This window comes from Plectropomus leopardus, chromosome 19, assembly GCF_008729295.1.
Source record: "Plectropomus leopardus isolate mb chromosome 19, YSFRI_Pleo_2.0, whole genome shotgun sequence".
In the NCBI taxonomy this organism is placed as follows: domain Eukaryota; kingdom Metazoa; phylum Chordata; class Actinopteri; order Perciformes; family Serranidae; genus Plectropomus; species Plectropomus leopardus.
The window spans coordinates 20,162,068-20,177,725 of NC_056481.1; the positions used below are offsets into that span (position 1 = coordinate 20,162,068).

The following is a 15,658-nucleotide window of genomic DNA, read 5'->3' on the forward strand; positions in this document are numbered from 1 at the left end:
GTTTGACTCCACCATTTTTTTACAAAAATACATACTAGCTTTCCAGCTGTAGTCAGTACATTTTTAATGATAGCAGTTAAGTATTCTGTTTCTACTCAGTACTAATTGCTAACAACTACTAGTATTTTTAACACCACAATGCATAATTAAAGTTAAAAAAAAAGTTTTTTTTACGATAAATAAGGTGCCGGAGTGCAAAAAACCCCCAACAAAGTAGAGCTTGTTCATCAAAAATGAGGATCCCCACGGACCCCCCCTACAGACGTATGGCCTAAGCCCCCAATGTCCTCAAATTCTAGAAATGCCCCTGCTGCATGGGTTAGTGTCATTTTTCCAACAGCACGAAAATATTGGAAAGTGGAATGCACAGAAATGACTCCTGCAGGACTGAAGTAATGCACCGTCATGAACACGCCTACAGAGAGCAGTGGAGCGCTGCGCGCTGCGCTCTGCACAAACACATTCAGAGGGTTTTCACTATAATACATCCATGGTTTACCTCTGGGGTGATCTGTCTGTGAGAGCGTTTCCTGTCCGTCCTCTGCTGCAGCTTAACGTCAGGATGAAAACATGAAGCAGGCGGTCGGGCTTGGAGCGGTAACACGGCACCATCAGGACTGACAAGAGAAGCGAAAAGCAGCATAATTGATTTTGCCATTATTACAGTTTTATGGTTCATGAAATTGAATGAAATGATGCATAAATGTGCTCGGAGGAAGCAGCGTGGTTCCCACAGAGAGGGCGTCAGGTTGGTTGGCACATGTGAAGGATTGAAAACTGTTCATGCGCTCCCGTCTGCACCGAGAGAGATGAGTCAAAGGTTTGGCAGCCGATGTGCGTCCTAATATCGCGGATGGTAAATGAGAGGGGAACATCTTGAAAGTGATGGCAGGCCGGAGGATAAAATAAGACGAGATGTTAAACACAGTCGGCCTGACTGCAGCGGATCTGCATCCCTCCAGCCCTCATTAGGAAGAGAGAGGAGCAGCAGGCTTTGGTTGCAGATGGAGGGCGAAAGCCTGAGAGCTGGAGAGGCTCTGAGGGCCAAACTCCATTCCTCTGGAGGTTAACATACACACACCCTTTAAAAGAAGAGCTTGACACTGGGAACTGCGCTAATTCGCTTTCTTGCTGAGAGTTAAATTAGAGGGTCCACACCCCTCTAATGTTTAATATGAAGCTACAGCCAGTTAGCTTAGCTTGGCACAAAGACTGTAAAGCCTGGCTCTGTCCAAATGTAACAAAATACACCTAACACCACCTGTAAAGTTCACTAATTAACCTGTGAAGGAGTATAAACCATACTAAAACACTAGAGTAAAAAAAGTTTTGTCATAGTTTTATATTTGCTGGACAAACTTAACTACCTCACACAGAATAAACAGCAAATCTACAATTTCATGGGCTGGTTTTGTGATTGTGGCAGCCTGAAATTTCTGATTTCATTTTTTTTTTATTATTGTGATGCATGTTGAAATGTTTGTAGGCGTTTTTAAAAGGAAATTACGGAGTCAACTGAAAATTGAAAAAAATAGCCCAGTTGTGATGCTGTCTTCAATTTAGAGCTTATTAAATCAGGGTTTTGTGGACAAAATGTCATGTTTCTCATGATTTTTCAAGGAACCATTATATGTATTTTTATTCTTTTCCCACTTGCCCAGCACTTTTCAGATGTATCAGATTTAAACTCTATTCAGACATAATTTCAGCTAGCCGGCATACATGAAAGGAGAGACAGAAATGTACGATTTAAGAATGTCATCAACAACAAAATTCCATGACTTTTCCTAAACTTTTAATGATTTTTATGGATTCCATGACTTATCCAGGCTTGAAAAATGTAGTTGCGAAATTCCATGACTTTTCCAGGTTTTCCATGACCGTGGGTACCTCGTATTATCATAAGCATTCAGTGTTTCTCACAGAACTAGACTATTTGTGATTTGCTGCCAATCAGCTACTGCTGTGCTGAACGACAGTCGGTGAGTCGCTCTCCTTCTGCTCGCTCTACCTGGTTAGCACGATCTAACACAGCACAACGTGATCTCATCACAACGTTCATGTTTTGCCGCATAGGCTGAAGTCTTGCAGCAGCAGTTAACATCCTAAACTGAGGCCTTAACACCAACATCAGCAGTCACATTACCAACATAGAGAGAGAGAGAGAGGCTGGGTGGATCAATACACTGCACATAGCTCTGAAATAAAATTAGATTTTACCCATTTTAAATTGTCAAATTTACTGTGAAGTTGCTGTCATTGGACAAAATTTCAAGATCTTGCAGAATTCATGGGACTGGTTTAATCTATGTCAATGGTTGCATTTGCAACTTAGCAAAATCCTGAAGGGACTGAAATAGTCCCATGCTCCACCCCCCAATAAAACCCCAACCGATCATTTTTACAATGTTAATTAGTGAGTATCAGAGGTCCTGATGGACTATGTTACTTTTGGACAGAGCCAGGCTAGCTGTTTCCCTGTTTCCAGTTGGAATGCATGTTTCATGAAAGTCTCATGACATGTTTTAACCTTTATTTTCCTTTTTTGTAAGGGCTTTTGGAATACGGTTTTGTAATAAATGTAAAAGCCTCCATTTGCGCCTCAAAGGACTATTTTATAAATACTGTAATATCAGATATACATGTCCGTAATTAGGGTGCAAAGGGCTGAAAGCTGTCAGACTGCACCTCAGGTTGAACCAACCAACTCACAGTCAAACTGAAAAAATCTGACTCACCGAAAGGCTTTTAGCACTGAGAGCAGTCGCAAATATAGAAAACTGTGCATGCTAAATATCAGTGGAGATGATGGAAAAGATGGCTGCTGCATGGATAGCATTTCAGGCTGTCCTGACCCTCGTTACTCCAGCACCTCAGTGGAATGGGACTAAAGATTACCGCGCTTGGAAATGGCAGAGTGGTGCCTGCATGTTCACAAATTGGGATTATTACAGAACACCCTCGGCGCACTGAAATATGGATGAGATAGGAGCATTTTGGCACTCTGAGCTGGGTCAAGCAGCACCAGTCAAGCAGCCCCTGCAATGCTCAACCACAAAGTAATTTCTTTGTTTATGGTGGGAAGCTGATTACGAAAAGCAAAGAGACTTACGTATTTCCAGGGCTGCAATTTGCATATATTATCAGAGACAAAACAAGGTAATAAACATCAGAGCGGTGCAGAAAAGACTCTCTCTCATGGTCAGACATGCAAAAGAAGCAGAAGGAATGAGATGAGAAAAATTCTATTGAAGCAAATGTATGGCTTTCATAAGAGGCATGAACAAGGCTTGCTGCCTGTCACATCCACTTTAGCAAATCACTGTGACAGCGGACGCCAATAAACGGGAGTGGAACGTGGCATTTGTGAGAAAAGATGAGGGAAAAAAACAATAACAGTAAGTGAAAGAGTGAGACATAGAGAGACAGATAAACAAATTTTTCTTGCCTGTAATGTTTGGCGAACCAGCGCAACGGCTGGCTTTTGTCAAACGGGCATATTAGATGAATAATTCAGGGCGGCTGGCAGACTGGAGATTTGGAGGATGGTGTCAGGAGGTGACAGGGGAGACACGTTACAGGCTGGAGTGGATGTCAGTGACGCACGTGTGAGTGTGTGTGACAAAGTTTAGTGGGAATATGATAAGCAAAGAGGGATAGTGTGTTTGTGACGAAGCAACAGAGAGATCCCACATTGCAGAGGGACTCACATGCAGAGTTTTCAGGATCCATCAGCACATCTAACTCAGTCCCTTTTATGAGCGATCAACTGTTTTGATGGAACTTTTATGCCTGCAAACAAGCTGATTTCTTCAAATTTGGCACAAACATCAACTTGGACATAACCTGACTAGTTTTGGTGGTCATAGGTCAAGGTCAAAGTGACACTGCACCCATCAATGTCACTTGACCTTGACCTTGTGAATGCAATATCTCATGAACACCTTGAGGGAATTTCTTACGGGCACAAACGTCAACTTAGTCCAAGAATAAACGAATAGGAATAAACTAATAGGAATTTTATAATCAAAGGTCAAGGTCACTGTGACCCCATCCATTCTTGTGAATACACTACATCAAGAATGCCTTGAGGGAATTTCTTCAAATTTGGCACAATGTCCACTTGGACTCAACAATGAAATAATTAGATTTTGGTCATAGGTCAAAGGTCACTGTGACTTTCTCTGTCTTATTTCCATGAACACGATATCTCAAGTTCACCTTTAAGCAAAGGCAAATGGATTGGAATTTGCTGATCAAAGACCAAGGTTAATGTGATCTTGCATCCATCTCATTCTCCTAAATAGAGTATCCCAAGAAGACCTTAAGGGATTTTCATCATATTTGGCACTAACTTTAACTTGGACTCGATGAAATTATTAGAATTTGGTCAAAGGTCAAGGTCACTGTGACCACACCAGTCTCATTCTTGTAAACACAATATCTCAAGAGGGCCTTAAAGGATTTTCTTAAAATTTGGCACAAACGTCCACTTGGACTAAGATGATAAACTGATAAGCTTTAAGTGGTTGAAAGTCACTGGAACATTTAATTCATCTCATTCACTTTAACTTTTTGTCTCAAGAACACCCTGAGAGAAAGTACTTTGAATCAAAAGTGAACTGACTGGAATTTGATGGTAGAGGCTCAAAGGTCAAGGACACTGTGGAAACTGTGCTGATAGATCTTTTGTGCTGTCAAGTGGAAAATGTGTGTGAAGCATTCATCTTTTCCACAGACTTGGATGTAAACTGTAAGTGCAACGCAAGGCAGTAATTCTAGTTTTCCCCAGCTCTCTGTCTGATGTTGCGGACACACTGTTTCTCTGTCTATAATCCAATAAACCCTAAATCCTGACAGGATCCAAGGCCCGTTATCGAGCCGCAGACCTCAAAATCCACAGTACCGCACCTCTGGACCAAAGGTAGGGAGGCGAGGAAGAACAAGAGAGAACCAAAGTAGAAAAACAGAGATCAAGGCAGCTCAAAGGCTGATCTGATCTCTACCAGCGACGTCCTGGAGAGGCGAACCTCCACTCTGTGTGGAGGGGAGGAGGGTGTGTGAAGTGGAGATGGTGCTCGTGTTGAATTTAAAGCATTGGTATAGGCATTTATGTTTTCACATTAACAGCATCTTGACATTGAGGGAATTGAAAGCTACAATATTGAACTTATTGCCTTGAAGCAGAGAATCCTCCTCCACCTCAGAATACTGCAATATTGCAGCCTTAAAAGTATTTATAACAATTTTAACTCTGTGGTCGTTCAGTCCAGTCGCCAGAGAAACATGTTTACACTGTACATTTCTGCAAACAACAGATATGCGTGCATTTGTACGTTTCATTTGTAGCATATCAACATTTCTAAAGTGACATAGTATATGAGCTGACTTTTCATCTGGAAGTGAAATCGTTGAGGGATGGCGTGAAACCAAGGCAAGATGGCTACCATGCTGCAGAGTCTGTAGCTGCACAGCAGTTCATACTTTGTTTCAGGCAACATGTGTGCTATTTGCTATCATTAGCTGCTATTAGCTGCTAGCAATGCTCTGCAGTGGCTTGTTCCTTGTTGGCGGACGTGTGTCCTTTGTGGCAAAGTTAGTTGCTAATAGCTGCTAACGGGAGTCTGTAGCTGGGTGGCGGCTTATTCCTCAGGCATTTTCCAACATTTATAAGAATATAATAATAAAAAAATACAGATTTTGCTTTACCCAAAATTTATCTTTCATTCATTGACATGTAATGACCTTGGAATCAGCAGGTGTGCGAATTACCATTAGTACATAGACCTGCAGTATATGGCTGATTTGGATTCAGGTCAGCTAGACTAACAAGGTACCGGAGAAAATGTAAGCTACGTACTGTTTTATGTGATTATCAAGACTCAAGTTCTTTGTTGTCGGAGTCCCAAAGGAGATGAGAGACCGGGTCAAAGTTGACAAAGAAAACACTTGATCTATCGCTGCTCTGGAATACGAAAAGGACAGGCGTGATGCAAGGTTTGGATGAAGCTGGTGTATTCACGGAGAGTCAGCAAAGATGCTAGCACGCGTTTGTGCAGCATAAACACTAATTCAGATCCACACACTTCTCCCTCTAAAAGGTAGCTGTCAAGTGTCTCATGCAGTAAGTCAATGAAGGATTTCAAACCTTCCTCCGTAATTCCTCCTAATCCAAACACTAACACAACAGTAGGAAGTTCAATCTAATTGAGGAGCGGATGAAAGCCAAGGATGTCCTGTGTGGGAAAAGATATCTGGATTAATTAGTATTGTTGTATGTGTGCGTTTGATTGTACAGCTACGTGTGTGTAGCGGTGTATGTGTGTGTGTTTGCCAGTATATGTGAGAGGGTAATTGTTACTGCATTATATCCTATATGCGGAGCCGCCACCTCATCAGTGAATGTTCACTGACATAAGAAGCATGTGTGATTGGATTTTCCTGTTTTAATCGCTCTGCCTCTATTTTTGCTTATGGTGTTGGGGCCCGTCTAATTACAAGGACGGATTAAATTTGAATGTCAACATGTTAAAGGCATGCAATCACGGCCATAAGCACACAGAAAGGAAATCTGGAAGCATCACATGTGAGTGCTTGCGCGTGTGCTTGTATCCCTATGATGCGTTGTGTTTACTTATATCCTTGTGAGGACCGTGTTCATGTGAGTGCATAAATATCAACATGTTCTTCTGGCGGACATTAAAAACTAGAATTACTGCCTCACAGTTGTATGCCTCTGTGCACCAGTCAAGTTGCAGTTACGGTTTACATTCATGTCTGTGAAAACATGGATACTTCACAACCATCTTCCCCCTGGTACAATATAAGATCTATACAAATAAGAGTCATAATTTCAGTATCTCACTGAGTGTCTACCCTTCTGACGTTAATGGCCAGAAAACATGACGATGTCATTAAGGGTCAGTAATACATCTGGGATCGATGGCTCAAACACTGCCGTGATGCACTGCAAAGGGTCAATAATTTGCAAAAATTATGCAAGAAAATTTGCAGTTGCTATGCATTTTTGCAGGTATATACAGAGTTAAATAATTTTGATTTTAATTATTTTTATAATTAATGTTAATTATGTGTATAGCAGTGTTAATTTTGATAACAAAAACGACTACGAAAATTATTGTCAGCGACCTTTTTTCCTTGATGAAGACGAGACATTGATGAGCTTAAAAACTTGATCTTTGACAAAATTTAGCCTGAATGTGGAGCTTATTTATCTCAATTCCCCACAAGCTAGCAAAACATGGTTGCTACCAGTAATGTCTTTGTTCAGGGAAACTCAACTTGTTTGATTTTAGGACATCTCTAGGGTTTCAGGATGTTTCCAGGATTTTAGGACATTTCTAGGATTTTAGAAAGCTTCTAAAATTTTAGGACATTAGGAGCTTAACTTTGACCTCTGGCAGGGGTTGAATCCTCCACTGGTATTTTTTGGATAGATAAGCTCTGTTTAATGCTGTTTAATGCACTCTGGCACCTTATGTATACTAAAAGTACGAAAACAATTCTCAGTCTGCTATTTTTATTGTGAATAAGAAAATGGTTCAGGGGGCCAGACTTGGCCTAAGTTGAGTATTAGGTTGTCTAGTTGAAAACACACTTAAAGTTTAAAAAAATAATACTGCACCACAGCCTCTTAAAAACAGTTACATTGGCCTCCAGAAATTTTCACCATGCCCCACTCTTGGATTCACCCCCGTCTGTTGCTGGTTCAAGGCATTAAAATTATTAAAACAAATCGAAATCTCCCCAATAGCAACTGGAACCATCCTGAACTGGACAGTACATTGTGGCTTTGCACTATATGTTTGCAACATGTAGATGCTTTGTGTTCTGTAATATATTATTTAATTGTGTGAGTGCATGTAAAAGCAAAGATAGTTCCGCCCTGTTTATTTGTTGGGTAATGCTCTATAGGAGGACAAGTGTGACTGACTGAGTTTCATCTTTACATTAAGCCTCAGCCCTCCTCTTCATCTCTTCATCCTCTTCTGAGAAACTACAGAATATTAATATTTAGAGTGATTTTTGCATCGCCTCGGCCTGGAGGCGCTCTCAGTGATGCGCAGCACGTTGGCAGCCGTCAGTTTAGTGTGTTGTTAGACTGCATCTTGGGCGCTAATGTTCCCCTGCAGTTTATTGCTCGGCGAAATGGCTCCATTAGTGTCGAAACCCACAGTAATGGCATGCAGATGGGCTGTCATGTGCTGGGGCACGCTAAGAGTTGTGAGAGGGGATGTTGACTGACAGGTAGAAGAAGAAAATCTCTGTGTGTGTTTATGAAGAACATGCTTCATATTTGCAGGTATGTATGCGCACACATGTCTCAGAGTGTGTGTGTGCTAGCTGTGTGAGGGTATGTACCTGCATTAGAGAGAGAATAAGTGTGTGTTTGTGTGTACGGTTTCCTCTCGGGGATAGCAGGCGCTTCAGAGACGTTGTTACACTCTGCTGCTCCTCGGGGGTCTTATGGAGGCGACACAGCAGCGAGGGGAGTATGTTGTGATGACAGTGAGAAACGGCTGCTCTGCCACACTGCAAATTGCTCTGCTGGCTAAAAGAAACTTTAAGTTGGTTAGCGTTGGCCCGCAGGAGCTCTGAACTTTCAGACTTGGTGGGAATATTCCAACGACCACAGTGTGAAATACACCTGACTCTGCTGACGCTGCAGGTTGATGGAAGGAGACACAGAGAGGAGGAAATAGCATGTCTCTGGCTAACTTTTATTGACACATTTAAAAATGAACTAAATCTAAAATGCACATTGTTCACATAATACTACGAATATTCAAGGTATAGGGAATAGGCAATGCAATAGGTGCAATGCATTCTGGGCATTCTTCAGGGCAAAGAAATCTATCATGGTGTATGGCGGTATGCACCTAAAAGTTGATTAACAATCTGCCAAAAAATGCATTATGAAGTCTCAGAGCCAGTGAAACTGAAAAAGGAAGTAAAGGACTGCTTTAAAAAATTAAAGGAATTTAAACAGCCTTGATCCGAATGAACACAAAGAGTGGTTGGTGTTTTTTATACCTTGTTTGTGAAGTGAGCGCCTACACTTTCAAAATATAAGAAAATGCATGAAAAACAACATATTTGTCTAGTTTCCGTCAAGGTGATTAACGTTAGCTGTAAACATGTAGGGCTGGTTTCTTTTTAAATGCCAGAAACGATCAAAGAAAGATTAACATAAAACATCAACTACATGACTATTAAACTTGTTTGTATTTAACTTACCTGTGTGAAGATGCTGTGAACACACTAACATTTGATGTGATGTTTGTTCGTCTTACAACAGCTACCATCGGCATGTGACGCCTCTTCATTCAGATGGGGACCTGACATCCATTGTTTTGCTTCCAAGCTGGAAAGCTAAAAAATAAAAATAAAAAATAAAACTCTATTAGTGAAAACAGTTTATCAGTTGATAACACAGAAAACTTTCACCATCTCTGTTTGTTTTCAAACTGGAAAAACAGAATAACTGCTTTAATTTAACCACATTCGCTGTAGAAAACCCCTGTAATGAGTCCTAAAACCCTGAAATGAAATAACATTTCAGCACCCCCCATTCCCTCATCTCAAAGTCAGTGGGTTAGAAGCCTGAAATAAAGTCTGTGGTTAACACCATCTGAAGAGACTTTCACATTTTATTCTACAACATAAAGAACATCAGCAAACACCCCAGTCGCAATAGTTGAAGCTTTAATGTGTCTTAAAAGGGACAGTTTCTAACAAGTGGTTTCATGAGACTACAAAATGTCATCACGCCAAACTGCACTAAACATGACTTTACAGCCTCGTAGCGGTAACGACACGTCCAGTAGTGTAGTTCATTTTAGCCTCGCAATAGCTTTTTACATCTGGGGATTACATTTAGGCTTCAAAACTCCTCAAAGTGGTGTTCATTTGAGAAGATTATCTAACTGAACAATTTTGTTACTGCACTGCCTATTTCTTGCCTAAAATGTTTTCAGAAATGTATTTTAATGCCCCGTTTCACCGTAATGGGCAAGAGTTTGTGAACAGGAAGTGGCCATCATACTGCCTCCCTCACAGTGAAAACAGAGGCTGGAATCAAACAGTTAAAATAAGCAGTGCTAATTACATATACGATTCTGTTATGGCGTTGTCAAATGTTTTCAGAAAGATGTTTTAGCTTACTGTTGAACTGTAACACGAGTTCCAGGCAGCAGTAAATGTGTCGAATGGACGAGGTCGCATTTCGTCACCTACCACTGTATTGGTCAGATGCATTGTGGTAGTTGTAGGTTTTCTACCTCTTCAGCAAAAGTGAATGTCACACTCCTTTATCTCTGTTTTCTCTGGTCATGTTGCAGCAATTTCAAAAGTATTTGTGTCTTTCTACTGCAGACACAGACCAGCTTTACTAAAAAGACTATCTTTCCAGTTTTTGAGGAATGTTCCAGTGTGTCATCAGGAACTCACACTGGTCCGGGTTCTCTTTAGGTGATCTTATTACAACAGTGATGCATAAATGGTTTGACTGTTTTTTGGTTCCAGTCTTGGCTTTTTACACTGCAACTTGAGTGCTTACAGCTATACGTTGGAAAAAAACAAGCTTCCTGAAAGCTTCTTTTGTTCATGTTCATTTAAACACTTCAATGTGTGAAAACATTTAACATGGCTTCGATAGCTCTACAGCAGGTGGCAACTAAAGTAACTTTAATATAATTGTGGTGTTGTGATCACAGGAATCACAGGAGGCCACGTGAAGTTTACACATCAGATGGGCGCAAAGTACGTAAAAGTTTTGCACAATGGGCATAATACTATAGAGCCAAAAATACTCCCGGTGTATGATGCTCTGCAAACTTTGATTTAAAGGTTGAACTCTGGTGTTCAGTTTGAAAAAATGTGCACTAGTCTTCCAGCAGTTTTTACTCCTGCAGTGTAGGCACACTTTCGCCCTCGCTGCGTCCTCACAAACATATTTTTTATGTGCGCGCGCACACGCGGTGGTGTGCTGCGTGGTGGGCGCAGGTGCTCCTCGTGGTCCTGATGAACCTCTCCTGTCTCTCTCCGCCTCTCAGCCACTACATCCACATCCTGTGAGCTGCTCAGTAACAGCGTTTGGCCATTTTTAGTCGGCAGGTGGCTCGTTGTTCTTCGTCCAAACAAACTGTTGAAACAATCTTCCATCTTCACTCGGAGAGAGTGGGAGTCCGGTCGGTGGTAGTGTGAAGAAGGAGTATTGTGGGTAAATGTCACAGAAAGCCTTCTGTTCCAAATCTGACTAAGTGAACGAAAAAAAAAATCCACGGGCAAATCCACGACTCAAACTACAGTCTGAAAGAAGAAGACTGAAGAGCTGCAGGATTTCTGCAGAGTGATGACCGTCAGTCTCACCTGACACATGCGTGCAACTATTAAATCATTTTCTAAATGTTTATGCTCCAAACATGGATACTTTTTTGGGATTTACATTCCAGATTTCATAAGATTTTACGACATTTCAAGGATTTCAAAAAAATTCTGGGACTTTAGAATATAAGGATCTTTGAACGTTTATAGGATTTTGGGAATTTTTTTGGGATTTCAAAAGAATTCTAGGATTTTAGGACAGTTCAAGGATTTTCAAACATTTCTAGCATTTCAGGACATTTCTCAGATTTCAAAACATTTCTAAGATTTCGGGACATTATTAGAATTTTAGAACATTAAGGGCTTAGCTAGGATGAGGCGTGCAGGGGACCCTCCACTGGCATTTTTTAAAACTTTCATGCTATTTTATGCCCTCTGGCACCTCATACTAAAAGTAGGGGGGGGGGCCGCAGGCTGGCTATCGGGGGCCAGATTTGTTTTTGAGTATCACTGTTGGCTGACAGACCTAATCCACATTGACATTGCTGCAAGTCCTCACAAGCAGAGCCACTGCATAGCTAAAAAAGTTGGACACATGAAACAATCCAAAGGTCAAAAAACTCACCTGAGCTTTGTCGGATCAACATTCAGTTTAGTGTCTGTTGTGTCTGCAGGCCGTCCTCCTGCAGTTCAGCGTTCGGCCAGAGAAGACGTCTCCAGCCTGGCGGGCAGCGTGATGTCATGAATGCTAAAAGGCACTTCCTCCATGGGATGCTCTCTGCTTCAGCGTGACATTTTAGCTGAAAACTTTTCCCTGGAATTCAGATGAGGACAAAAAAAAAGCTTTCAGTTCAAGCAAGAAGACAATTATCATTTTAATTTTCTCATCACAGCCGGTCTCCACCTCTCAATTATTATCCAGTGAACTCACTAAGTTATGTGCATGTACTTTTCTGTCAACCATGATTAGTGTAGCCAGAGGGGTTTTAAACTCTCCTGCATGTAGTGTCTCCTCGCTATCATCGCCGCCTCACCCTCCAAGAAAAAAAATGTCTCAAAAACACAGGAGAACTGTGATCACGGGTCAGTCAAAAAAGTGCACAGACAAATCATGACTACGTTCTATCGACATATGCATATTTATGTGAAAATATGACGGGTTATTTAATGCAACAGTCTGGATACATCTGTGACCAGTCAGACTGCGTGGCTGAAACCAACCCGTCGCTTTAAATAAAGTGACTCATGCACATCTTGACCCCACTGAATGCTGGAATCATCAAAACATGCTCCATCTTGGCGAGCGAGCGAGGAGCGCTGATCCCCGCCAGCTCTCCCAGTCTGTCTCGCTGGCTGCTGGCCCAGAGGGCAGGGCACAGCAATGGATGGGCCTGTCGCCGGCTCTCTGCTGCCCAGATGGCTCGCTCTGTCAGCGGGCTCACTACCAGGAGGGGTGGCGCCCTGACGTCAAGCTGTGATTGGATACGCCAACTTTCATTTGCTTCCCCCCAACACCTGTGGATGGCGTGGAGAAATGGAGGGGTAGCGGTGCTGGAGCCGGGCCAAGTGTGTGTGCATGTTCTACTTCTGTCCTTTTGAAAGCCAATTTGAGTTTGATACTTGCAGACGAGCATATTTATTTAAAGCCATTTTGGCTGAATTTACGGTGGCCACGAGGGTTGAAACACAACAGCAACAACAAAATAGCAACTGGGAAATTCTGTGTTTTCTGAAATGTAGTGTTTTGGGAAGAGTTGTAGTGTTTTTATAAATGTTGTAATATTTAGTGAAATGTTTTGATTTGTGAAATGTTGTAGTGTTTTAGATGTTAGTGTTTTGTGATTTTTTTGTTTTGTTTTGTGAATGTTTTTTTTTGTTTTGTGAAATATTGTAGTGTTTTCTAAAATGTAGTAAAGTTGTAGGTTTTATTTTCTTCCTATTTTTGTTCTGTGAAATATTTTTGTGAAATGTTGTAGTGTTTTGGGTAATGTAGTGTTTTGACCCTCAGGGCCACTGTATATTTAAATGAATGCTAGTTTATTTTTAACAGAAGCTAAAAAAATAATCATCGAAAGGGCCATTAATCGGCCATTCTGCAGCTTTTGACTATAGAACACCATCTTCTTCAGGAGATGGCATTTATTCAGATGTCACAATATTATAGAGTTCAAATTTCCATTTCTCTTAGCACTTTAAATCTGTTGTGATAAACATTTTTATACCAATAAAAGATTAAGTCAATACCACCTGCCTCTGCACTTCACCTTAGTTTTACATTTCGTTCTACTGTCGTTCAGCTCATTGTTTTGGTTTGACACCCTCAACTTTAATGTTTGGTAAAAACTAACCATAAACTTCCTGCTTGGCGCCAAACTGCAGACTGACAAAGTTAGTTGGTGAACAAAATGGAGCATATAGCAATTAAAGCAACTTGTTCTTAATCCAGACTTGTCAAATAATGACACTTGGTTAGTGGCGCTACACGTCAAACTGATGCTCTAAGTCAGGCATGTCAAACTGGTCCACAGGGGGGCCGGTGTGGCTGCAGGTTTTTGTGCCAACCAACCAAGAGCACACAGTTTGACCAATCAACTGTCTGAAGACGGAGATCAGTTGATTAAATGAGTCAAGTCTGGTGTGCTGCTACTTGGTTGGAAACAAAACCTGCAGCCACACCGGCCCCCCTGTGGACCGGTTTGACATGCCTGCTCTAAGTACTCCTATAGAGTCAATTTTGGATGCTCAGGGACAGCAGGGTCAGTCAATTTCCCCTCGTTACATAGCGAATTTCGAGTTTCGAGTTTCGAAGCGAATCCCAGGCCAGACAATAGTGAGGCGTACTGATGTTTTCAAAAGTCTTTAAATGTGTTCAGCTTTCATCTATGTTTGAGCATTTTTTTTTAGCTTTTCTTCATAAACACTGCAAGACCCAGAAAATACACAAGCAAATAAAATGAGCTTTTCACAAATGAAACAAAAAAGCTAGTATCACCATAGCAAATGTCTGCATGTCTGCTATGACAGTGATAGTCTTGAATAAATTAAAACACATATCTCCGCACATAATCACAAAGCATTTTAACTGACACGGTACCTTGCTCCCATTGCAGCCAGGCGCTTAAATGTAGAAATCCCAAGAGCTTGGTATTGCAGAGAAAAGCAGTCCTCCCTCCTTTGTACTCAAACTTTTTGTGTCAATATCCTGTTTCCTGCAGGAGAAGATGTCAAAATAAAGGTTCCATCAGAGTAATGCACTAGAATAAACAAAAAAGGGCTCTGCATCAGAGTAAAAAAAGGAAAGACCACTACCAAAATAAAGGCCCACATGAAGTAATTCACCTTATTAGGCTGTTTTCGACACCGTTCACTCTTTCACTCACTCACCGTTCTCTATGCAGTGTGTATTAAATAGCAAACTATATATAATAGGGAATAACTGAATGAGATTTGGGACACTATGCTGCAATTTTCTTCCTCTGGAAATACACAACTTAATCGCATTGTGGTATACATGAGTAAAATGTATGGTATATGGTATGCATCCTCAAATTTGCTGTGCATTGTGGGTATTTTATAGTGCACCTTATAGTGGATAAAATTAACTGCTGAGAATTGGTATACTACTACGAAATGTCAAACACACTATATAGTGCACTATTTCCATGATAGCTCTTCACTTACCTTTTAGAGTCATTTACATTACATGCATAGTGTCTTTTCAAAATAAACTTCAGTGTTCACAGGAAATGTGCCATTTTCACTCATCAAATGTATACAGTCTCTTTCACAATAAGCTCCCAATGTAGGCTTACCTTGTTTTTCTGTTTAGGCAACAAAAGTAAAAGGTTAGGTTTTAAAAATGATCATGTTTTGGTTAAAATAAGAATGCAACTTAATGCACGTGAAATGCATCATATGTGTCAGATAAAACTAGGCATTATGTCAATGTATTATGTTATTTTAAGAACATATACATTTTTAAAATGCTGTTGCTTTCTGTTTCACACGGAACACTAACAGTGGTCTCCTGAACAGCGGACCTTTCACTAACAGACTGTCTGAGGCAAAAACAAGCACGACCCCCACATGAATGCTTATGTTGCTGTGTATCTGCTGGGAATGTAAAAAAAACCAAATTCTTAGCATGTCCACCATATTATTTTGTTAAAACTTGTTTTGCTGCCGCAAAGAAGCCAAAATGTTACTGTTGACTGTTCCTAATGTTGTCTTTGGGTTGACCATCACTGTGAAGACACATGGTCAATCACAGTTAATCATAAGACTGTATATCACTAAAACAACTAGTGAGTCA

The 15,658-nt window shown here is 40.9% G+C and overlaps 1 long non-coding RNA gene across 1 annotated transcript; it reads right to left on the reverse strand.

Annotated features, from left to right (window-relative positions):
- Positions 1-511: 511 nt before the first annotated feature.
- On the reverse strand, positions 512-14,509 carry LOC121959114. Its single transcript, XR_006106879.1, has 4 exons — positions 14,441-14,509; positions 11,972-12,160; positions 9,259-9,393; positions 512-617 (listed from the first exon to the last, which is right to left on the reverse strand). It is a non-coding gene; the product is annotated as an uncharacterized LOC121959114 (long non-coding RNA).
- Positions 14,510-15,658: the final 1,149 nt, after the last annotated feature.